Source organism: Stigmatopora argus, chromosome 8, assembly GCF_051989625.1.
Source record: "Stigmatopora argus isolate UIUO_Sarg chromosome 8, RoL_Sarg_1.0, whole genome shotgun sequence".
NCBI classification, from domain to species: Eukaryota; Metazoa; Chordata; class Actinopteri; order Syngnathiformes; family Syngnathidae; genus Stigmatopora; species Stigmatopora argus.
Window position 1 is genome coordinate 2,454,695 of NC_135394.1, and position 23,307 is coordinate 2,478,001.

Below are 23,307 nucleotides of genomic sequence, written 5' to 3' on the forward strand. Positions count from 1 at the left end.
TCATTCCACTGTCGTCTCCAGAGATACTTCAGTGAATTATCTAAATTAGAATTTGCTGAGTTACGACAATGGGATGTTTTGCTTACTACTCTTACCAGTGAAGATAAACACCACACAGTGTTAATCCCAGATTAAAATTGACAACTATCGGCCATTAAATGGAGGGTCGGTACGCAGCAATTGATTATTACTATTCAAAAATTGCCACAATAATATGCCCCAATAGTGCAGTAGGCAGCGTGTCAGTCTCATAATCTGAAGGTTGTGAGTTCAACCCTCACTTGGGGCAATGCTTTGTGACGAATTCCTCAAAAATTTAACCGCTCACTTTTAAGATACTGTTTCATTCCACATTCGTCTCGAGAGATACTTCAGTGAATTATCTAAATTAGAATTTGCTGAGTTACGACAATGGGATGTTTTGCTTAATAATATTACCAGTGAATATAAACACCACACAGTGTTAATCCCAGATTAAAATTGACAACTATCGGCCATTAAAAGTAGGGTCGGTAACTAGCAATTGATTATTACTATTCAAAAATTACCACAATAATATGCCCCAATAGCGCAGTAGGCAGCGTGTCAGTCTCATAATCTGAAGGTTGTGAGTTCAACCCTCACTTGGGGCAATGCTTTGTGACGAATTCCTCAAAAATTTAACCGCTCACTTGTAAAAAACTATTTCATTCCACTGTCGTTGCGAGAGGTACTTCAGTGAATTATCTAAACTAGAATTCACTGAGTCACAACAATGGGATGTTTTGCTTACTAATATTACCAGTGAAGGTGAACACACAGTTTTAATCCCAGATTAAAATTGACAACTATCGGCTATTAAAAGGAGGGTCGGTAACCAGCAATTGATTATTAGTATACCAAAATGAAAACAATAACATGCCCCAATAGCGCAGTAGGCAGCGTGTCAGTCTCATGATCTGAAGGTTGTGAGTTCAAACCTCACTTGGGCAATGCTTTGTGATGAATTCCTAAAAAATTTAACCGTTAACTTGTAAAAAACTATTTCATTCCACTGTCGTCTCGAGAGATACTTCAGTGAATTATCTAAATTAGAATTCGCTGAGTTACGACAATGGGATGTTTTGCTTACTAATATTACCAGTGAATTTATATACCACACAGTGTTAATCCCAGATGAAAATAGTGAAGGTAAACACACAGTTTTAATCCCAGATTAAAATTGACAACTACCGGCCATTAAAAGGAGGGTCGGTAACCAGCAATTGATTATTACTATTCCACAATGAAGACAATAACATGCCCCAATAGCACAGTAAGCAGCGTGTCAGTCTCATAATCTGAAGGTCGTGAGTTCAACCCTCACTTGGGGCAATGCTTTGTGACGAATTCCTCGAAGATTTAATTGCTCACTTTTAAGATACTATTTCATTCCACTGTCGTCTCGAGAGATACTTCAGTGAATTATCTAAATTAGAATTCGCTGAGTTACGACAATGGGATGTTTTGCTTACTACTCTTACCAGTGAAGATAAACACCACACAGTGTTAATCCCAGATTAAAATTGACAACTATCGGCCATTAAATGGAGGGTCGGTAACTAGCAATTGATTATTAGTATTCCAAAATAATGCACATAACATGCCCCAATAGCGCAGTAGGCAGCGTGTCAGTCTCATAATCTGAAGGTCGTGAGTTCAACCCTCACTTGCGGCAATGCTTTGTGACGAATTCCTCAAAGATTTAATTGCTCACTTTTAAGATACTGTTTCATTCCACTGTCGTCTCGAGAGATACTTCAGTGAATTATCTAAATTAGAATTCACTGAGTCACAACAATGGGATGTTTTGCTTACTAATATTACCAGTGAAGGTAAACACAGTTTTAATCCCAGATTAAAATTGACAACTATCGGCTATTAAAAGGAGGGTCGGTAACCAGCAATTGATTATTAGTATACCAAAATGAAAACAATAACATGCCCCAATAGCGCAGTAGGCAGCGTGTCAGTCTCATAATCTGAAGGTCGTGAGTTCAACCCTCACTTGGGGCAATGCTTTGTGACGAATTCTGTGAAATATGAACTGTATTCTTATATTTAATCTTGCACTCTTATGAATTTAGTTACTAGAATAGAATTTTTACTGACACCTACAGGCCAAGGCCTGTCATCACTTTGTATATAACCCACCCCTTTTGTGTGCTCGCCTAAAGTTTGTCTCCGCCTAACTTCTATTAAATACCACCCTCGACCGAGTGAACGGCGTATCTGGATGGGGAACCTCGAGGTGGACGCTTGGCTCTGTCCGAGCGCTGACCCCTTCTTAGGAAGGGTGGGGGCTAGCCAAGGGGGCTAGCCAAGAACAAAGGAAGAGGGCCGAGCGGCGGCCATTTTTCGAGAGGCCTCCCTGTCCAGATAACCTCCTTCGGCCGGGAGCTTAAAACTACCACGTGTTTTGCTGCTTCCTCTGTATGAAGATCATTGTCGAGGCAACCCAGCTTTGACATTTTGGTGCCTGAAACCCGAGATTCTTCTCTGCTTTCCGGCCACGGCAGATCGACAGAAGGATGGATGGCTTGACGTCGGCTACTCCAGCCTTGAGAGAGGGCGATCTGGCCTGCTGGCCCGGGAACAGATTACGAATTATCCTTTCGTACAGAGGAGGCACCAAAAAATGGTAAGGCACTTTTTAAAATTAATTTGTAGAATCTAACCCACCAAGTCCCAAAAAGAAAAGTTGCGTATACTCTTCTCTGTGTGTCGGAGATTCTTCTTTCTGTGTGTCGGAAAGACATTTTTCTGTGTGTCGGAATAATGTTTAAATAGTATACAGCACGATAAAAGGCTGTGTGTCGGCCTATCTGCCTGGAAAGCAGACAAATGGGAGGTAGCGCCTCCCCGCGAAGGGACTTCGAGGGTTGTGTTAAAAATATAGAAGAAATATATTGTCATACAGTGCCAAGATAATGAAAGAGCTCGATATAAAGAAAAAAAAAAGAAATAGAATAAAACTATAAACGCATGCAAGTAACCTTCATATGAATAGATATATATATAAGTACGCTATGACGCGTTCATAAACGATATAAGTATGATTGCCGCGAAAAATAGGAGTTTAATCGGCGAAAAAGAATACTTAGACTGATAAAAATAAGTATTTAAGAGATGGTGGATTGAGACAGGATGGTGGGGGGGTTGAAAAGCAGACCACATGTGAGAGGAAAAATGGCCGAGCCCACAGACAAAGAGAAAAAATGGCGGCGAGCCAACTGAAGTTAAAACTGCCTTTCTTTCCCAGCCCACGTTCCACTAACCCAGGAAGATATATATATATATTAGGCCTGTTCAGAAACAGTGCCCCCCTTTGCTCAGCCCACTCTTCGTGCCAGGTTCCACTCGCAGGGGCCAGGAGCACGAGGGGGGGGATTGGGGGACTGGAATGCAAGAAATCTCAGGTTACATCTCGCATTCCACACGATGAGCAAGGAGGAGCAGTGATGGAGACATGAGCAGAGAGAGTAATAGAAAGAAAAGAAGACAGTTAGAGACAGAAAATTGACAATATAACATATTGGTGACAAATTATGGGTCCTCTAATAAACACTGAAATGTATCATTAGGAAATGATTAAGAAATTGCTAAGTAGAAGGTTAGTTTCTCTAAATTTTAATTGTGGTAAGAGTGAGCTACAAAAAATGGCTCTTATATTAAATAAGCATAGTGCTTGGAGCAGAACAGCAATTCAACAAGTGCAATTTAGCTATTTTAGCAAATAGAGAGCGATTTGCGATTTAGACTTAAGGATTAGGAATCATCCAAATTATTAATGATATCAAACATGAAGACAATGCAGAAATGGCATTGATCCAAATTATTAGGTAAAATGTAGCTGGCAAGTTTAGATAAAATAATTAATTTAGGATAGGCATAATTTCGCTGAGATGCAATAAACATCATGACTTGTCACCAGTGCACGGGTGGCAATTCATTGTTTTGCCCATCAACAGGTGGAATATGCTTTAGCGTGGTTCATATTAATGACCATTAGAATATTAATTGCATTAGAATCGAACAATTGATGCCAACCAAACAACATTGACCTATTTCCTTTTAGAATGACTTGCCATGACACAGCGAAAGGTGGTTAGCTGCCAAGAAGCCCCAGGACTGGGGATGGCGCTCTTCACCAGTGATAAAAAAATTGCAGACCACGGATGTCTGAAAATGAGTGAGCGTGAATGGTTGTTTGTCCTTTTTGTGTTTTTGATTGGCCGACCACCGAGATATGATCAATCGGTTAGGTATCAAGGTGGAAAATGATTTAGCAAATTGGAATCGATTTCAGAATTTGCCAATAAGCCGTTTCACGGATGGCAACGCCAAATTATGGAAAAATATTTCGTCCAAGGAAATTTTTAATGAAAAAGCAGCAGTACTCCAAATGTGAAATTTGAAGTGGAGAAACAAATCTGCTATGCGAAATTTGGGAGCACTGGGAAAAACACAGACAGTGCTTGATACGAAATTCCAAAGTACTATTGATTTATTGTGATAATGGCATCCAAATTGTGTTAACAGAATAATTGACTGAATTGAAAAAAGGTTCCATATTTCGTTATGAAATCATTGCGCCTACATAACGAGGTCAACCGGACAACAAAATATGGACATCCTATTTAGTAGACCATACCAAACGCCATTATTCACTACACGATTGGAACTAGAGGATGAGGCTAATCTGGCTATCTGCATAAAAGAAAAAACTTTAAAGGAACACACTGAATTTGGGTTAGCAGGAGGAGACTGTGGTTCCTAACAGAAAACAGACTGGACCAACGGCGGTCCCGGGAGCCTGGGTGCTCAACACACGTGTTCCTGACCAACCAGCAAACATGAAAATAGCGGGATCCATTTTGTGCACTATAAGAAGGTTCTCTCAGTTGAAACGTTTATAGGAGACAGGTAAGATAAACTTTTGACGTAATCAGACGAAATGGCAAGCACTCAAATATTGATTGGAAAGATTATTGCTCGGGGAGCAATGCTGTAAGCCATAAAGAACTTTTTATATTGGTTTTATTGTCTCCATAAAAAAGTGAAAGCGTTTCAATTGAGACCAAACCTTCTTACAGATTTTTAAAGTAAACAATTGAGACTAGATCTTCTTACATATAGTTAAAGTAAACAATTAGAGAGAAGAGAAACTACAATGGATAGAAATGTTACTAGATTTTAATTTTATGCCTGACTATTGAAAAATATTGATTAAGAAAGTTTTATAGGAAATGATTGACAAACTCCAAAGACAATGGAATGTTACATTTGATAAAAAGACTACTAGATTGGGATATTTTGAATTTCAAACAACTGAGTTAATATGCAACGCAATACACATTGTTAAATGAATTGGGACTTGATTAGTATGCATTTTATAAGTAATGAGTTTTAATTGCTTTAAAGGATACAATTATGCTAAAATATTAACCTTGACAAACAAGGGGTGATTACAATTTAGTGGGTTCAATTATATTCAGAATTATAAATGTGTGCATTTTGTTTCTGGATATTAATTGATGTGAATTTAACTGTTACAGAGAACGGGAAAGCTGTTTTCCTGGGGAGAAAGCACCCTGGTTTGCTTTTTGTGTTTTTCCTATTTTAAGTATGATTAGTTAATTTGTGTAATTAGAGGAAAGGGAAAAACAAATATGGTTCTTGATCTTAACAAGGAAGCAGTGATCATAATAGAATACCAGCTAGCATTTTTGATTTTGACTGATAAGGCATTTAAATTTTCACAAACTATAGTGATGGAATAAGTAAGATTGTTGCGATTTTGTTCATTGAGGTATTAAGCCGAACAAAATAGCCGTAAGCAAATGTTAAGCACGTGTTAAAGACAACGACAGAATACAGCAGCTAAAGCAGCAGCGCAAACACTTACTGCACAGCATACACAACAACAAAACTGAGCCGATCTCAAGAACAGTCAGCAGACGAACTGTACAAAGCTAAAGGCGTACCGTGCCTACCAAAAATTTATTCCAAAATTGAGCCATAAATGCCTCAAAAGGGAGGAAAAGATATGATGGACATCGAAATACCTACTTTTAAAATTTTTGAAGGAACTGTTTAATTTGTTATTTTATTGATCTGTAAAGAACATGGGATCTCCAGAATCAGCTGGAGTAACAATGGAGCTCATTTTGCAAACAGCATAGTGCAAAACATGGCAAAACACCTAAGTAGAGCGAACAAATGGTACGATAAAGCCAAGGCTTAAGAAAACCATGGGGGAGATAAATAAGCCATGGCCAGAACGCCTAACACTGGCCAAAACGTATATGAAGATAGTACCAACTAGCTCGGGATTAACACCTTTTGAGATAGTTCATGGAAGACCATTTCAACTTCCTCTATGGGAAGAGTAACCATGACGAGAGACTAAGGAAGGAGAGAAACTTATCCAAAGAACATGTAAGCTGCCGTGATCTTTTTGTCTATCTTGCAGGAGGTGGTGAAGCCAGGTGACTGGATCCTGATCCGAGTCATAAAAGGAAGTCCTGGTTCTCTCCACGATGGGAAGACCCATTCGTGGCCCAACTCACCAACCTCCACAGCAGCAAAGATCGCTGAAAAGTCAAAGTCTATTCAGGTCAAGGTCGTTCGAGACAGGTGACTCTGAGTGGACTAAGTAGTACGGTGTCAAAACCCTTGTCCGTGAAGAAACTCATCTGACGTCTACTCACCAGCCACGAGCACCCCTCACTTAACCCTGACCTCCCATAGACTTTGCACCTCTGTACAGAAGCCACAGTGAAAGCTGTTGCCACCCACATCACAGTGACTGGACTGTCAGTGACTGCACTGTCAGTGACAACCTGGGCGTATCTGAACGCCCCGCCCACAGAGACTCGAGTTGGAAAACAAGTGCAGGAAACGTCCTGCCTCATCACTGGAAAGGCAGAGCCAAGCAGTCCGCTCTTGGATGGGGACCCAACCTACATCAACATCGGGGTTCCCCGCAGCGTATCAGATGAGTATAAACTCGCTGACCAAATTGCACGACTCCAGAACAGGACGGAGGAAGGGTTTGCAGCCATCCATGAACAGTTGTCGGGGACCTCCTTTGGCCTTCCAGAACAGAATTGCTGTTGACATGCTCCTGGCAGAGAAAGGTGGCGTGTGCTCCATCTTTGGCGACCAATGCTGCACGTTCATCCCGAACAACACAGCAGCTGACGGGAGTTTAACCAAGGCCCTGGAGGGTCTTCGATCCCTCAACAGCAAGATGAAAGAACAATCTGGAGAACTACTATGAAGAAGACGTGTGGTATAATTTCATGGTGTTCCAGAAAAAACTGATTGTTGCGAATGAAAGTTGTTATGTGTGTAGCCGTATACCCATTTCCACAGATCCTGACATCCTGAATTCACTGGGTCGAGGCGTCACATTTAAATCTGCTGTCGTGCAGATGGTCTAAGATGCATTCCTTTTAAGGAGAGTGAACATAACAGTAAGATATCAAAATCAGTGCAAAATCAGTGCAATTCAAACCACGTGATTCAATCTGGGGCGATGATGTTCCTGTTGACCAAAGGTTGTGGTCCACCCCCCCCCCCCCAGAAAATCATGTGTAAAGACATTGAGCTGTTACATGAGTGTTCATTAACCAAACTGTCAAAGCCCTACAGGGTATAGCAGATGATTTAAAAGCCCTTAGGGAAGTTGCAGGACCGATAGTCCTGGATCTGATAACAGCCAAAGATGGAGATGTGTGTGCCATGATGGGAGAACACTGCTGCACCTTCATCCCAGATGAAACCAGTACATTACTCGTGCCGTAGCTGAAATAAAGGCCCTAGTCAACACCATGGCCCAGGATCATTCAGCCGTAGGTGTATCATTGTGGTCATGGTTAATAACCGGGTCATGATTCTCAATTCTGTTTAAAATTGCAACCTTGCGGTTTTTGCTACTGTTCTGTATTTTCTATGTGTGTAATCCCCTGTATGAAAGTTATGATTCAAAACACAATCCAGCACACGCTAGTAGGTTATAGTGACACAGTATCACCGCATGACAGACCATACTGGAGATTATCGCATTCTTTCGAAGTGTGACGAGTCCTCTATGCAAATGTGTTTGTCTTGATTTAAATATTGGGTTCGCTCATTAAGAGGGACGTAGAGGAATTTTTACCACTGATTACATCATTTCTCGCCTCTGCTTTGACATGTGATTTTGTTATTTTCCATACCCTGTTGAGTAACTGTCAATGATATTTGTATTCTAGAACCTGGAGGGGAGGGATACAAATTGATATGTTTAATGAAAATTCTTTCAAGTTACAACAGGGGGGAAATGTGAAATATGAACTGTATTCTTATATTTAATCTTGCACTCTTATGAATTTAGTTACTAGAATAGAATTTTTACTGACACCTACAGGCCAAGGCCTGTCATCACTTTGTATATAACCCACCCCTTTTGTGTGCTCGCCTAAAGTTTGTCTCCGCCTAACTTCTATTAAATACCACCCTCGACCGAGTGAACGGCGTATCTGGATGGGGAACCTCGAGGTGGACGCTTGGCTCTGTCCGAGCGCTGACCCCTTCTTAGGAAGGGTGGGGGCTAGCCAAGGGGGCTAGCCAAGAACAAAGGAAGAGGGCCGAGCGGCGGCCATTTTTCGAGAGGCCTCCCTGTCCAGATAACCTCCTTCGGCCGGGAGCTTAAAACTACCACGTGTTTTGCTGCTTCCTCTGTATAAAGATTATTGTCGAGGCAATCCAGCTTTGACAAATTCCTCAAAGATTTAATTGTTCACTTTTAAGATACTATTTCATTCCACTGTCGTCTCGAGAGATACTTCAGTGAATTATCTAAACTAGAATTCACTGAGTCACAACAATGGTATGTTTTGCTTACTAATATTACCAGTGAAGGTAAACACACAGTTTTAATCCCAGATTAAAATTGACAACTATCGGCCATTAAAAGGAGGGTCGGTAACCAGCAATTGATTATTAGTATTCCAAAATAAACACAATAACATGCCCCAATAGCGCTGTAGGCAGCGTGTCAGTCTCATAATCTGAAGGTCGTGAGTTCAACCCTCACTTGGGGCAATGTTTTGTGACGAATTCCTCAAAAATTTAACCGCTCACTTGTAAAAAACTATTTCATTCCACTGTTGTTGCGAGAGGTACTTCAGTGAATTATCTAAACTAGAATTCACTGAGTCACAACAATGGGATGTTTTGCTTACTAATATTACCAGTGAAGGTAAACACAGTTTTAATCCCAGATTAAAATTGACAACTATCGGCTATTAAAAGGAGGGTCGGTAACCAGCAATTGATTATTAGTATACCAAAACGAAAACAATAACAGGCCCCAATAGCGCAGTAGGCAGCGTGTCAGTCTCGTAATCTAAAAGTCGTGAGTTCAACCCTCACTTGGGGCAATGCTTTGTGACGAAATCCTCGAAGATTTAATTGCTCACTTTTAAGATGCTATTTCATTCCACTGTCGTCTCGAGAGATACTTCAGTGAATTATATAAATTAGAATTCGCTGAGTTACGACAATGGGATGTTTTGATTACTAATATTACCAGTGAAGATAAACACCACACAGTGTTAATCCCAGATTAAAATTGACAACTATCGGCCATTAAAAGGAGGGTCGGTAACCAGCAATTGATTATTAGTATTCCAAAATGAACACAATAACATGCCCCAATAGCGCAGTAGGCAGCGTGTCAGTCTCATAATCTGAAGGTCGTGAGTTCAACCCTCACTTGGGGCAATGTTTTGCGACGAATTCCTCAAAAATTTAACCGCTCACTTGTAAAAAACTATTTCATTCCATTGTTGTTACGAGAGGTACTTCAGTGAATTATCTAAACTAGAATTCACTGAGTCACAACAATGGGATGTTTTGCTTACTAATATTACCAGTGAAGGTAAACACAGTTTTAATCCCATTTGCATATTGTGTAGTATAACTCATTGCTGGGCAACACGGATGAGAGTACGTCTGCTGGTGGCAACAGAGGCGTACAGAGCTGTGTTCAGAGGGACCCGAGACCCAGTTGTATGTATTAGATTTGTGTGTTAGGAATAAATCCACTCGTGTGTGAAAATGCTAGCTTCCTGATACCTTTCTATTGCAGAACGAGCACGCAAATTGTTGGATGAGTGGCAGTTGGGTAAGGTCACAAATTGGAGTCAGATTACTAACTTAACTTTAATATAATTTAGAGATAAAATTCCCAACAAGAGATACTTCAGTGAATTATCTAAATTAGAATTCGCTGAGTTACGACAATGGGATGTTTTGCTTACTATTATTACCAGTGAAGATAAACACCACACAGTGTTAATCCCAGATTAAAATTGACAACTATCGGCCATTAAAAGGAGGGTCGGTAACCAGCAATTGATTATTACTATTCCAAAATAAACACAATAACATTCCCCAATAGTTTAGTAGGCAGTGTGTCAGTCTCATAATCTGAAGGTCGTGAGTTCAACCCTCACTTGGGGCAATGCTTTGTGATGAATTCCTCAAAAATTTAACAGCTCACTTGTAAAAAACAATCTCATTCCACTATCGTTGCGAGAGGTACTTCAGTGAATTATCTAAACTAGAATTCATTGAGTTACGACAATGGTATGTTTTTCTTACTAATATTACCAGTGAAGGTAAACACACAGTTTTAATCCCAGATTAAAATTGACAACTATCGGCCATTAAAAGGAGGGTCGGTAACCAGCAATTGATTATTAGTATTCCAAAATGAACACAATAACATGCCCCAATAGCGCAGTAGGCAGCGTGTCAGTCTCATAATCTGAAGGTCGTGAGTTCAACCCTCACTTGGGGCAATGCTTTGTGACAAATTCCTCAAAAATTAAACCGCTCACTTTTAAGATACTGTTTCATTCCACTGTCGTCTCGAGAGATACTTCAGTGAATTATCTAATTTAGAATTCGCTGAGTTACGACAATGGGATGTTTTGCTTACTACTCTTACCAGTGAAGATAAACACCACACAGTGTTAATCCCAGATTAAAATTGACAACTATCGGCCATTAAATGGAGGATCGGTAACTAGCAATTGATTATTAGTATTCCAAAATCACGCACATAAAATGCCCCAATAGCGCAGTAGGCAGCGTGTCAGTCTCATAATCTGAAGGTCGTGAGTTCAACCCTCACTTGGGGCAATGCTTTGTGACGAATTCCTCAAAGATTTAATTGCTCACTTTTAAGATACTGTTTCATTCCACTGTCGTCTCGAGAGATACTTCAGTGAATTATCTAAATTAGAATTCACTGAGTCACAACAATGGGATGTTTTGCTTACTAATATTACCAGTGAAGGTAAACACAGTTTTTATCCCAGATTAAAATTGACAACTATCGGCTATTAAAAGAAGGGTCGGTAAGCAGCAATTGATTATTAGTATACCAAAATGAAAACAATAACATGCCCCAATAGCGCAGTAGGCAGCGTGTCAATCTCATAATCTGAAGGTCGTGAGTTCAACCCTCACTTGGGGCAATGCTTTGTGACGAATTCCTCGAAGATTTAATCGCTCACTTTTAAGATGCTATTTCATTCCACTGTCGTCTCGAGAGATACTTCAGTGAATTATATAAATTAGAATTCGCTGAGTTACGATAATGGGATGTTTTGCTTACTAATATTACCAGTGAAGATAAACACCACACAGTGTTAATCCCAGATTAAAATTGACAACTATCGGCCATTAAAAGGAGGGTCGGTAACCAGCAATTGATTATTAGTATTCCAAAATGAACACAATAACATGCCCCAATAGCGCAGTAGGCAGCGTGTCAGTCTCATAATCTGAAGGTCGTGAGTTCAACCCTCACTTGGGGCAATGCTTTGTGACGAATTCCTCAAAGATTTAATTGCTCACTTTTAAGATACTGTTTCATTCCACTGTCGTCTCGAGAGATACTTCAGTGAATTATCTAAATTAGAATTCACTGAGTCACAACAATGGGATGTTTTGCTTACTAATATTACCAGTGAAGGTAAACACAGTTTTAATCCCAGATTAAAATTGACAACTATCGGCTATTAAAAGAAGGGTCGGTAAGCAGCAATTGATTATTAGTATACCAAAATGAAAACAATAACATGCCCCAATAGCGCAGTAGGCAGCGTGTCAGTCTCATAATCTGAAGGTCGTGAGTTCAACCCTCACTTGGGGCAATGCTTTGTGACGAATTCCTCGAAGATTTAATTGCTCACTTTTAAGATGCTATTTCATTCCACTGTCGTCTCGAGAGATACTTCAGTGAATTATATAAATTAGAATTCGCTGAGTTACGATAATGGGATGTTTTGCTTACTAATATTACCAGTGAAGATAAACACCACACAGTGTTAATCCCAGATTAAAATTGACAACTATCGGCCATTAAAAGGAGGGTCGGTAACCAGCAATTGATTATTAGTATTCCAAAATGAACACAATAACATGCCCCAATAGCGCAGTAGGCAGCGTGTCAGTCTCATAATCTGAAGGTCGTGAGTTCAACCCTCACTTGGGGCATTGTTTTGTGACGAATCCCTCAAAAATTTAACCGCTCGCTTGTAAAAAACTATTTCATTCCACTGTTGTTGCGAGAGGTACTTCAGTGAATTATCTAAACTAGAATTTACTGAGTCACAACAATGGGATGTTTTGCTTACTAATATTACCAGTGAAGGTAAACACAGTTTTAATCCCAGATTAAAATTGACAACTATCGGCTATTAAAAGGAGGGTCGGTAACCAGCAATTGATTATTAGTATACCAAAATGAAAATATTAACATGCCCCAATAGCGCAGTACGCATCGTGTCAGTCTCATAATCTGAAGGTCGTGAGTTCAACCCTCACTTGGGGCAATGCTTTGTGACGAATTCCTCGAAGATTTAATTGCTCACTTTTAAGATGCTATTTCATTCCACTGTCGTCTCGAGAGATACTTCAGTGAATTATATAAATTAGAATTCGCTGAGTTACGACAATGGGATGTTTTGCTTACTAATATTACCAGTGAAGATAAACACACAGTGTTAATCCCAGATTAAAATTGCCAACTATCGGCCATTAAAAGGAGGGTCGGTAACCAGCAATTGATTATTAGTATTCCAAAATGAACACGATAACATGCCCCAATAGCGCAGTAGGCAGTGTGTCAGTCTCATAATCTGAAGGTCGTGAGTTCAACCCTCACTTGGGGCAATGTTTTGTGACGAATTCCTCAAAAATGTAACCGCTCACTTGTAAAAAACTATTTCATTCCACTGTTGTTGCGAGAGGTACTTCAGTGAATTATCTAAACGAGAATTCACTGAGTCACAACAATGGGATGTTTTGCTTACTAATATTACCAGTGAAGGTAAACACAGTTTTAATCCCAGATTAAAATTGACAACTATCGGCTATTAAAAGGAGGGTCGGTAACCAGCAATTGATTATTAGTATACCAAAATGAAAACAATAACATGCCCCAATAGCGCAGTAGGCAGCGTGTCAGTCTCATAATCTGAAGGTCGTGAGTTCAACCCTCACTTGGGGCAATGCTTTGTGACGAATTCCTCGAAGATTTAATTGCTCACTTTTAAGATACTATGTTAGGTTCATCCAATTGTAGGTTTATCCTTAGGTATTTCCAATTCAGCTTTCAATAAAAAAGGCATCTGTAGTCACATCACCGTTTAATTCTTGCAAGAAGAGAATACATCCTCCCGCTCGTCCGGTCAAGATTATTCTAACGAGCGGCATTATGTCCTGCCCATTTAAGGCCTCAAATCAAAACAATTACAAGGTTATCGATTCCAATTGCGTAAGCAAGAAACAAAACAATTCCATATCAAGCAAACCTAGTGTCAACCTAGCGTCACAAATTAAAACAATATGCGAGTAATCGATCCAATTGCGTAAGCAAGAAACAAAACAATTCCATATCAAGCGTCACAAAGGAAAAACAATATGCGAGTTGATTGATAGCCATCCGCTGAATCAACAACAATTTAAGCATCCTCCACAGATCTTCATTGCGAACTTGTATCTGGGGAAAGGGTTGAGGCGTATCTTCCAGCAAGGACTCAGTGAAAAGTTCTGGAGCCAGCTGTCCTGGAGAGCGACCTTGTAGTAAGCGTTTGTCTTCGTTGAAAGCACATATTAATTCTAACTCTAACATAAAAGCAATCAACACATATATATATTGTTTAATATAGTTAAACATTTAGGATGAGCATTACTATTCCTAATAAGCAAATATATTGATTAATATAGTAAGCATGTATATTATAAGGCTTTATATTCATTGCAAACACATTTATAATAATGATTACTCCAACATTCCCCCCTATATTATAAATTTGCACATGATCCCCTTAATAAAACTTCCTTTCAGCTTTATTCCATTAATTCCAAATGAACATATAGTAACATCCCAGAATGAACCCAACATTCCCCCCTTTTTATTATATGTTCGTTATTCATTGTATGGCAAATCCAAGACGAGAGGGATATCTCCGTTGGCTGTTTTAATTTTACCCGCTTAGGCCCTACTCGTTCGGCAGGTCTGAAAATCAGAAAACAAAATCATTCTCGCCCAATTCATCCTCGGAATTACCATGCTCCTGAAATTCACTGCTTCCCTCAGCAAATCTAACATTTCATCAACAGAGGATATAATTCATGCAATTTAGAATTTGTAGGGGCAATCGCAGTGGTTATAAGTCGGCTTATCAAAGATCTTAAGCAGGGAATAATACACCCACATAATGTCAAAATCGTAGCAAAAAGGGCTACGGAAAATGCAACAGATTGGGCCAAATCCAAAGGACTTATGCCACCAGCTCCAGGCGGATTCTCTGACTCCAGAATGCTTCTTCATATTGCGGTTGAGGGTCTGCAGGCCACTAATGGCCTGGGTGAGGGACCCACCGGGTGACGTGTTGTTTGGTATGAAGGTGCAACATTGATCTCCAAACATTGCACACACGCCCCCTTGCTCCGCAAGCAGCATATCAACTGCTATGCGATCCTGGAACGCCATAAGACTGGTGGCTGCCAATTGTTCCTTTATCGCCACAAATCCCTGTTCAGTATAATTTCCAAGTTTTTGGACATTGTAATGCAGGTAATTTATCCGATCAACATTTTTGTTTGGAGTAATTAAAAGAAAAATAGACTCCCAACCTGCTGCGATCTGATTAGCCAACTTATACTCATCTGGTACGCCCCGGGGATGCCAATCGCATCAATGTATGTTGGATCTCCCTCTCTCCATACCGATCGACACTGTCGGGAGGGACCCACCATCATACTGGATTTCAGCCAATTGTATCTCCTTCACTGTAGATGGAAAAACAGACACTGGTAAAAGCAGTGACCCCAAGGCACAAAGTCCTGCCGCGTTTCAGCAGGAGTCGTATAATTTATTTCCACCCCACCACCATCATAGGTCAGAACGTGGTACCAGGGTGTAGTCGGTTTTAGGACGTGGGCTCACCCCGTCTCATTTATCGCCTCCAGCTTCAGACCATGCCCTCTAAGGTTTTAAGCAGGTAAAATGATTTAAAAGCGACATGTGTTGAAAAGTTAGGCTTGTCCTTTGCTGCTCTTGTAACTGGGTAGACATTATTCCATTTCTCACAATTGGGGCTTACATTTTCATTTGTCATTATCTCCATTACACAATCAGGAGTAATTTGCGTGGGTACTACTCGTAAGAGAGGGCGGGGCCCCATACATGTTATGCAGGTTTGATTTATAGTAATAGCTGCATTTTCCATCAACAGCAACCAATTATTTCTTACCGCCTCCCGTTTGGGAACTCCCCGTTGCAGAAATGAATTCTCTGGTCATTTCAGATTTTAATTTTACTATGGCGGATCCGGGTGTTTCCATCTCTGACGACTTTCCTACCGTCTCCATAGACATTGTTGTTGAGACACAATTGTAGATTATTGTAAAAAGAGTCTTCTCCACCTGCCCATGGACTTAGGAAAAACGTCAGACAAGGATCCACAAGTTAATTTGTCAGTCTGAATAATGATTTGTAATGCCCCCACCGTATGGTTTAATTTTATCGAAGGCCAGATGGTTTTTTCGCACGCGTGTGTCATCCAAGCTTGCCAATCTAGACCAGTTTCTGCAACAAGGTTCCCCAATCTGTTTTAGGACTGTTATGTACCACACATATTCTCTATAAAATCCATATGTATCCTTTGAAATGGATATGTAGCTTTTGTAGCTTGACATAAGGGGGAATCGCCCGTGTTTTGGCCATATATCTGCATATAGATTGAATATATAAACTCCCCCTTTTTTGAGGCATGAAATTTACCATGACTCAAAATGGCAGCCCTCCTAGATAAGTTTTTTGTTTTTGTTTAGTCCCCCAGGTTCCCAAAAATTTCCATTGCAGAAATCAAAAAATTTCATTTGGCGAAATTCTTTTCTTTTTTGTTTCTGTCCTACTCTGCCACCGCCGTCCTCGAAAGGCTTATCAGCGATTTCAGAAAAATTCCACCTTGATATTAGAATATTGATATATCTTGGTGGCCAGCCAATTAAAACACAAAAGACAGACACTCATCCACGCTCACACTCATTATCAAGGAATTTAGAGTGCTCCACCAATCATCCATAATTTTGGTTTGTTGGAGTAAAACTGGAGTACCCAGAGAAAACCTACGAATTCTTGAGGACACCAGGAATACTCCACACTCCGGAAGGTCTGGATCCACTCCGCATTAGTAGATCCTCGAACCGCAAGATTGATGCCTGAAGAAACTAGATAATTAATGTATTAGATTCACATGCCACGTATCTAAAAATAGAAATTTGTTCAATTGCCACCGCCCCTTACCCCAGTCAGTCAGCATGTAGACTGCCATGCGAGTGGCTGTGATTAACTATCTATTCGCCAATAATGCAATAACGAAAAAGTTGTGACACATTGAAACACACACACACACCCTTTAAGTATTTTAACCGTTTGTAAAAACTTTATCTCCATGTTCTGCATTAAGTTACACCCCCTTTCAATGTTATCGAATTTTGCCCATTCTAGTCAACCCATCTACTTAAAGCATTTCTCCAAGGTTGATATTTTATAATTTGGAGATGTTATTTTTAAAACATAGACATTATTTCATCACTTGTTTCACACCATGAAAGGCCCCACCTGAATTTAGATTTTTTTTTGTAGATATTCCCCTTTATCTAAGCTTGTTATTGCCAATCGGTATCACCGTAACATTCAGGTGTATTAACCCCATAATTGCAATGCAGTAAGTTTTGGCTAAATTCTTAATTTGTATGCCCCTAAAGTAATAGACAGTAATAACGTCCCAATAGTCATCAATATGACCTATACCAAAGCATATTCCCCCTTTAGGCCAAACAGGGAACACCTTTTGTGCACTTAAAGACGCTGCATGTTTCTTCCAGGGAAACTATGCCTATCCTAAATCAATTATCTTATCTACCCCAGCCAGGTTCAATTTACCTAATAATTTGGACGAATGCCACGAAATTTCTCATGCCATTTCTGCATTGTTAATTTCATGTCTGATCTCTTTAACAACCAAATAACTCTTAATACCTAAGACATAATTTGTAAATCACCCCATACTATGTTTACTTAAGATAAGAGCTATTTCATATAGCTCACTGTTACCACAAGATAAATCTACAATAATTAAATTAGAGAAATCAACCTTTTACTAGGCATTTCCTAATTACAATTTTCAACGCTTAATAAAGGACCCACAAATTGTCACCAATATGCCATAATATTGTAAAAAACGAAATTCCATTCATTTTTCTTTAACCAGCCAATCTCCTATATTAAAGTATTTTGAACAATCCAACCATTCAAAAACTGTAATAATATCGTTTTATCCTCCAAAACTAGCTCTCTTCAATTAAGAGCCCTTTGAACTTCACAAATAAAAAATAAAATAATAATAATAGTATTATTCCCAATTCCAAAGCTTTTACCAAATCAATCTTTGCCAAACAGATTTTCTATCACCTCGAAAGCCATTTCTTATTAAATCCCAAAAATAAATGCGAAGATAATCGCGGAACCCTGCATCCCTTGCAGACCATGTTTTGTTCTTATTCTGAAATGTTTAAACGGAAGCGCGTCCTTAGCCGCTGACTGTGACCTTCACGCTCGCTGCAAAAGCAGCATTCTTATCTTTTGTTTACAAATTCCAAAACGCTCTCTTTTCTTTTTTGTGCACAATGCCTTGCCTCCTGTGCACAATCATAATATTTTTTAGAGAAGACTAAATTAATAAACTAAATTAATTACTCTCCTGATATCCAACTATATCACAATATTTTGCCAAGACCCCATAATCACAATATGCTGCAAGCATAGCTATCTCATAGCAAAAACCCATTTCTGCCCTCAAGTTTGCTTCAGCACCCCCAAGGCCAATTATTGTAATATTCTCCACGGAAGGGGTCCCCCAAACATTTTAGTCGCTTGTGCGGTCCGCGCGCATACTATACTGTATTATAATGTCTAACACCGTCAAATCAGCCGCACCAAAACAGAGCGCTTCCCCCGCAATCAACGCATTATTTGGCAAGTTTAGAGTATGACAAAAACGCAGTTTTGGCAACCCCGCTAAACATTTAATTTGCCGTTTTATATTTCTGTTAACCAAAATATTCCCGCTAGCAGACGGGAACGAAACCAGGATAAGTCACAATAAGCCATTTCATTCCAGTACATTGACAGTACATTTAGATACTATTAAAAAAGTATGTCTAGCACTTGGAAATAACCATTTTAATTGCTGTTTTACAACTTTCAGCATCACGCAAAAAAATCCAATTGAATTCATTCACAAAGAATGTGATCTCTGGTTTAAAATTAGCTCCACATCCTCATGTTCAAAATCCTCATTAAAATCATTTTGAGCAGGCCTGTCTTGTTTTTAGAGACCTTTTTGTCCCGGCAATCACGCGATATATGCCCCAATTCTCCACAAACCCAGCACATAGCATTTTTGAAAACCCGATTTCTGTTTAACCTCATTTGTTTTGTTTTTTTCCAACCCCTTGGTAACATTTCTATTCTGTCCCCGTCAGCCGAGGAGGCCGCGCTATCTTTTATTTTATTTTTACACAACGGACCCGTTTTATCACCCTTCTTTCTGTGGAACAAGCCGCCTCGCTTGTTATCAACATTTTGGCTCTCACTCCGCTCAATTTTCCTAACGTTCCCATCACAACGCTTTTTTGCCATCAAGAACCAATAATTTGTATCCTCATATCCATCATTATCCATTTTACACAGATTACTCTTGTGCTTAACGCGCATTTTATCTTGTAAATCCAGTATTTTATGCATATTAAGCTGTCCAGTAAACCCATACTCGGTTATCCATAAGTTTAGGTGTTTAACTCTTGTAGCGCTTTGACTTTCAACAAACTTCCAATCTCTACACGGCAGACGCTGTTTTGGATCGTCGTCGCTAGCCGCTTTTTCATTCGAGCTGCCCATTTTTGGAGGGAGCTCGCGTGCACTCAGTTATCAGTTAGCAAATTTCTTTTCCGCGGTAGGACATACGTAACACACGCAACACAAATGTATACCCTAGCTTGATATACTGTCAGAGTTATATTTGTACCTTTCCGGACCGCGGCACAGGACACCCCGAACTGCCCCAAGTTTTATAGACTCATGCTCTGTCTCTTTACCTGGCAGCGACTAGTATACCCAGGGTTTTACGCAGTCCCCTGGACGCGAGTCGCAGTCCCCTGGACGCGAGTCTCATTTAAAAAAATGGACCTCACGTGCAATGCCCCTTCGCGCATTTGGAACCCGTCAACAAACGCAGACATTCACGTGGACTTACCAGATATGACCCCAGATGTCTCTTTCAGAGGGTTAGTCGTCAACCGTCGAGAACCCAGGCGCTTCTTCGAGTTATCCAGCCCGGAAAAGGGTATTTAAGCGCCGTGCACGGTCTTTCCAGATATCGAACGGAAGCGACCTGGATTCTGCTTCGGTATCTTGACCACAGGCTCGAAGGACCAAATGTTAGGTTTATCCAATTGTAGGTTTATCCTTAGGTATTTCCAATTCAGCTTTCAATAAAAAAAAGGCATCTGTAGTCACATCACCATTTAATTCTTGCAAGAAGAGAATACATCCTCCCGCTCGTCCGGTCAAGATTATTCTAACGAGCGGCATTATGTCCTGCCCATTTAAGGCCTCAAATCAAAACAATTACAAGGTAATCGATCCAATTGCGTAAGCAAGAAACAAAACAATTCCATATCAAGCGTCACAAAGGAAAAACAATATGCGAGTTGATTGATAGCCATCCGCTGAATCAACAACAATTTAAGCATTCTCCACAGATCTTCATTGCGAACTTGTATCTGGGGAAAGGGTTGAGGCGTATCTTCCAGTAATCAGTCCTCGGAGCAAGGACTCAGTGAAAAGTTCTGGAGCCAGCTGTCCTGGAGAGCGACCTTGTAGTAAGCGTTTGTCTTCGTTGAAAGCACATATTAATTCTAACTCTAACATAAAAGCAATCAACACATATATATATTGTTTAATATAGTTAAACATTTAGGATGAGCATTACTATTCCTAATAAGCAAATATATTGATTAATATAGTAAGCATGTATATTATAAGGCTTTATATTCATTGCAAACACATTTATAATAATGATTACTCCAACATACTATTTCATTCCACTGTCGTCTCGAGAGATACTTCAGTGAATTATCTAAATTAGAATTCGCTGAGTTACGACAATGGGATGTTTTGCTTACTAATATTACCAGTGAAGATAAACACCACACAGTGTTAATCCCAGATTAAAATTGACAACTATCGGCCATTAAAAGGAGGGTCGGTAACCAGCAATTGATTATTAGTATTCCAAAATGAACGCAATAACATGCCCCAATAGCGCAGTTGGCAGCGTGTCAGTCTCATAATCTGAAGGTCGTGAGTTCAACCCTCACTTGGGGCAATGTTTTGTGACGAATTCCTCAAAAATTTAACCGCTCACTTGTAAAAAACTATTTCATTCCACAGTGTTTGCGAGAGGTACTTCAGTGAATTATCTAAACTAGAATTCACTGAGTCACAACAATGGGATGTTTTGCTTACTAATATTACCAGTGAAGGTAAACACAGTTTTAATCCCAGATTAAAATTGACAACTATCGCCAATTAAAAGGAGGGTCGGTAACCAGCAATTGATTATTAGTATACCAAAATGAAAACAATAACATGCCCCAATAGCGCAGTAGGCAGCGTGTCAGTCTCATAATCTGAAGGTCGTGAGTTCAACCCTCACTTGGGGCAATGCTTTGTGACGAATTCCTCGAAGATTTAATTGCTCACTTTTAAGATGCTATTTCATTCCACTGTCGTCTCGAGAGATACTTCAGTGAATTATCTAAATTAGAATTCGCTGAGTTACGACAATGGGATGTTTTGCTTACTAATATTACCAGTGAAGATAAACACCACACAGTGTTAATCCCAGATTAAAATTGACAACTATCGGCCATTAAAAGGAGGGTCGGTAACCAGCAATTGATTATTAGTATTCCAAAATGAACACAATAACATGCCCCAATAGCGCAGTAGGCAGCGTGTCAGTCTCATAATCTGAAGGTCGTGAGTTCAACCCTCACTTGGGGCAATGTTTTGTGACGAATTCCTCAAAAATGTAACCGCTCACTTGTAAAAAACTATTTCATTCCACTGTTGTTGCGAGAGGTACTTCAGTGAATTATCTAAACTAGAATTCACTGAGTCACAACAATGGGATGTTTTGCTTACTAATATTACCAGTGAAGGTAAACACAGTTTTAATCCCAGATTAAAATTGACAACTATCGGCCATTAAAAGGAGGGTCGGTAACCAGCAATTGATTATTAGTATTCCAAAATGAACACAATAACATGCCCCAATAGCGCAGTAGGCAGCGTGTCTGTCTCATAATCTGAAGGTCGTGAGTTCAACCCTCACTTGGGGCGTTGTTTTGTGACGAATTCCTCAAAAATGTAACCGCTCACTTGTAAAAAACTATTTCATTCCACTGTTGTTGCGAGAGGTACTTCAGTGAATTATCTAAACTAGAATTCACTGAGTCACAACAATGGGATGTTTTGCTTACTAATATTACCAGTGAAGGTAAACACAGTTTTAATCCCAGATTAAAATTGACAACTATCGGCTATTAAAAGGAGGGTCGGTAACCAGCAATTGATTATTAGTATACCAAAATGAGAACAATAACATGCCCCAATAGCGCAGTAGGCAGCGTGTCAGTCTCATAATCTGAAGGTCGTGAGTTCAACCCTCACTTGGGGCAATGCTTTGTGACGAACTCCTCGAAGATTTAATTGCTCACTTTTAAGATACTATTTCATTCCACTGTCGTCTCGAGAGATACTTCAGTGAATTATCTAAATTAGAATTCGCTGAGTTACGACAATGGGATGTTTTGCTTACTAATATTACCAGTGAAGATAAACACCACACCGTGTTAATACCAGATTAAAATTGACAACTATCGGCCATTAAAAGGAGGGTCGGTAACCAGCAATTGATTATTAGTATTCCAAAATGAACACAATAACATGCCCCAATAGCGCAGTAGGCAGCGTGTCAGTCTCATAATCTGAAGGTCGTGAGTTCAACCCTCACTTGGGGCAATGTTTTGTAACGAATTCCTCAAAAATGTAACCGCTCACTTGTAAAAAACTATTTCATTCCACTTTTGTTGCGATAGGTACTTCAGTGAATTATCTAAACTAGAATTCACTGAGTCACAACAATGGGATGTTTTGCTTACTAATATTACCAGTGAAGGTAAACACAGTTTTAATCCCAGATTAAAATGGACAACAATCGGCTATTAAAAGGAGGGTCGGTAACCAGCAATTGATTATTAGTATACCAAAATGAACACAACAGCATACCCCAATAGCGCAGTAGGCAGCGTGTCAGTCTCATAATCTGAAGGTCGTGAGTTCAACCCTCACTTGGGGCAATGCTTTGTGACGAATTCCTCGAAGATTTAATTGCTCACTTTTAAGATGCTATTTCATTCCACTGTCGTCTCGAGAGATACTTCAGTGAATTATATAAATTAGAATTCGCTGAGTTACGACAATGGGATGTTTTGCTTACTAATATTACCAGTGAAGATAAACACCACACAGTGTTAATCCCAGATTAAAATTGACAACTATCGGCCATTAAAAGGAGGGTC

The 23,307-nt window shown here is 39.7% G+C and overlaps 23 non-coding genes across 23 annotated transcripts; all 23 read left to right on the forward strand.

Annotated features, from left to right (window-relative positions):
* Positions 1-216: 216 nt before the first annotated feature.
* On the forward strand, positions 217-289 carry trnam-cau (transfer RNA methionine (anticodon CAU)). The gene has a single exon. It is a non-coding gene; the product is annotated as a tRNA-Met (tRNA).
* Positions 290-559: 270 nt separating this feature from the next.
* On the forward strand, positions 560-632 carry trnam-cau (transfer RNA methionine (anticodon CAU)). Its single transcript has one exon. It is a non-coding gene; the product is annotated as a tRNA-Met (tRNA).
* A 266-nt stretch (positions 633-898) lies between these two features.
* trnam-cau (transfer RNA methionine (anticodon CAU)) lies at positions 899-972 on the forward strand. Its single transcript has one exon. It is a non-coding gene; the product is annotated as a tRNA-Met (tRNA).
* Positions 973-1,623: 651 nt separating this feature from the next.
* trnam-cau (transfer RNA methionine (anticodon CAU)) lies at positions 1,624-1,696 on the forward strand. The gene has a single exon. It is a non-coding gene; the product is annotated as a tRNA-Met (tRNA).
* Positions 1,697-1,961: 265 nt separating this feature from the next.
* On the forward strand, positions 1,962-2,034 carry trnam-cau (transfer RNA methionine (anticodon CAU)). The gene has a single exon. It is a non-coding gene; the product is annotated as a tRNA-Met (tRNA).
* A 7,004-nt stretch (positions 2,035-9,038) lies between these two features.
* trnam-cau (transfer RNA methionine (anticodon CAU)) lies at positions 9,039-9,111 on the forward strand. Its single transcript has one exon. It is a non-coding gene; the product is annotated as a tRNA-Met (tRNA).
* A 265-nt stretch (positions 9,112-9,376) lies between these two features.
* trnat-cgu (transfer RNA threonine (anticodon CGU)) lies at positions 9,377-9,449 on the forward strand. Its single transcript has one exon. It is a non-coding gene; the product is annotated as a tRNA-Thr (tRNA).
* Positions 9,450-9,719: 270 nt separating this feature from the next.
* On the forward strand, positions 9,720-9,792 carry trnam-cau (transfer RNA methionine (anticodon CAU)). The gene has a single exon. It is a non-coding gene; the product is annotated as a tRNA-Met (tRNA).
* Positions 9,793-10,801: 1,009 nt separating this feature from the next.
* On the forward strand, positions 10,802-10,874 carry trnam-cau (transfer RNA methionine (anticodon CAU)). Its single transcript has one exon. It is a non-coding gene; the product is annotated as a tRNA-Met (tRNA).
* Positions 10,875-11,144: 270 nt separating this feature from the next.
* On the forward strand, positions 11,145-11,217 carry trnam-cau (transfer RNA methionine (anticodon CAU)). The gene has a single exon. It is a non-coding gene; the product is annotated as a tRNA-Met (tRNA).
* A 265-nt stretch (positions 11,218-11,482) lies between these two features.
* trnam-cau (transfer RNA methionine (anticodon CAU)) lies at positions 11,483-11,555 on the forward strand. Its single transcript has one exon. It is a non-coding gene; the product is annotated as a tRNA-Met (tRNA).
* Positions 11,556-11,825: 270 nt separating this feature from the next.
* Positions 11,826-11,898, forward strand: trnam-cau (transfer RNA methionine (anticodon CAU)). The gene has a single exon. It is a non-coding gene; the product is annotated as a tRNA-Met (tRNA).
* Positions 11,899-12,163: 265 nt separating this feature from the next.
* Positions 12,164-12,236, forward strand: trnam-cau (transfer RNA methionine (anticodon CAU)). The gene has a single exon. It is a non-coding gene; the product is annotated as a tRNA-Met (tRNA).
* Positions 12,237-12,506: 270 nt separating this feature from the next.
* Positions 12,507-12,579, forward strand: trnam-cau (transfer RNA methionine (anticodon CAU)). Its single transcript has one exon. It is a non-coding gene; the product is annotated as a tRNA-Met (tRNA).
* A 605-nt stretch (positions 12,580-13,184) lies between these two features.
* Positions 13,185-13,257, forward strand: trnam-cau (transfer RNA methionine (anticodon CAU)). The gene has a single exon. It is a non-coding gene; the product is annotated as a tRNA-Met (tRNA).
* A 265-nt stretch (positions 13,258-13,522) lies between these two features.
* Positions 13,523-13,595, forward strand: trnam-cau (transfer RNA methionine (anticodon CAU)). Its single transcript has one exon. It is a non-coding gene; the product is annotated as a tRNA-Met (tRNA).
* Positions 13,596-20,974: 7,379 nt separating this feature from the next.
* On the forward strand, positions 20,975-21,047 carry trnam-cau (transfer RNA methionine (anticodon CAU)). Its single transcript has one exon. It is a non-coding gene; the product is annotated as a tRNA-Met (tRNA).
* Positions 21,048-21,312: 265 nt separating this feature from the next.
* trnam-cau (transfer RNA methionine (anticodon CAU)) lies at positions 21,313-21,385 on the forward strand. The gene has a single exon. It is a non-coding gene; the product is annotated as a tRNA-Met (tRNA).
* A 270-nt stretch (positions 21,386-21,655) lies between these two features.
* On the forward strand, positions 21,656-21,728 carry trnam-cau (transfer RNA methionine (anticodon CAU)). The gene has a single exon. It is a non-coding gene; the product is annotated as a tRNA-Met (tRNA).
* A 265-nt stretch (positions 21,729-21,993) lies between these two features.
* Positions 21,994-22,066, forward strand: trnam-cau (transfer RNA methionine (anticodon CAU)). Its single transcript has one exon. It is a non-coding gene; the product is annotated as a tRNA-Met (tRNA).
* Positions 22,067-22,331: 265 nt separating this feature from the next.
* On the forward strand, positions 22,332-22,404 carry trnam-cau (transfer RNA methionine (anticodon CAU)). Its single transcript has one exon. It is a non-coding gene; the product is annotated as a tRNA-Met (tRNA).
* A 270-nt stretch (positions 22,405-22,674) lies between these two features.
* Positions 22,675-22,747, forward strand: trnam-cau (transfer RNA methionine (anticodon CAU)). Its single transcript has one exon. It is a non-coding gene; the product is annotated as a tRNA-Met (tRNA).
* Positions 22,748-23,012: 265 nt separating this feature from the next.
* On the forward strand, positions 23,013-23,085 carry trnam-cau (transfer RNA methionine (anticodon CAU)). Its single transcript has one exon. It is a non-coding gene; the product is annotated as a tRNA-Met (tRNA).
* Positions 23,086-23,307: the final 222 nt, after the last annotated feature.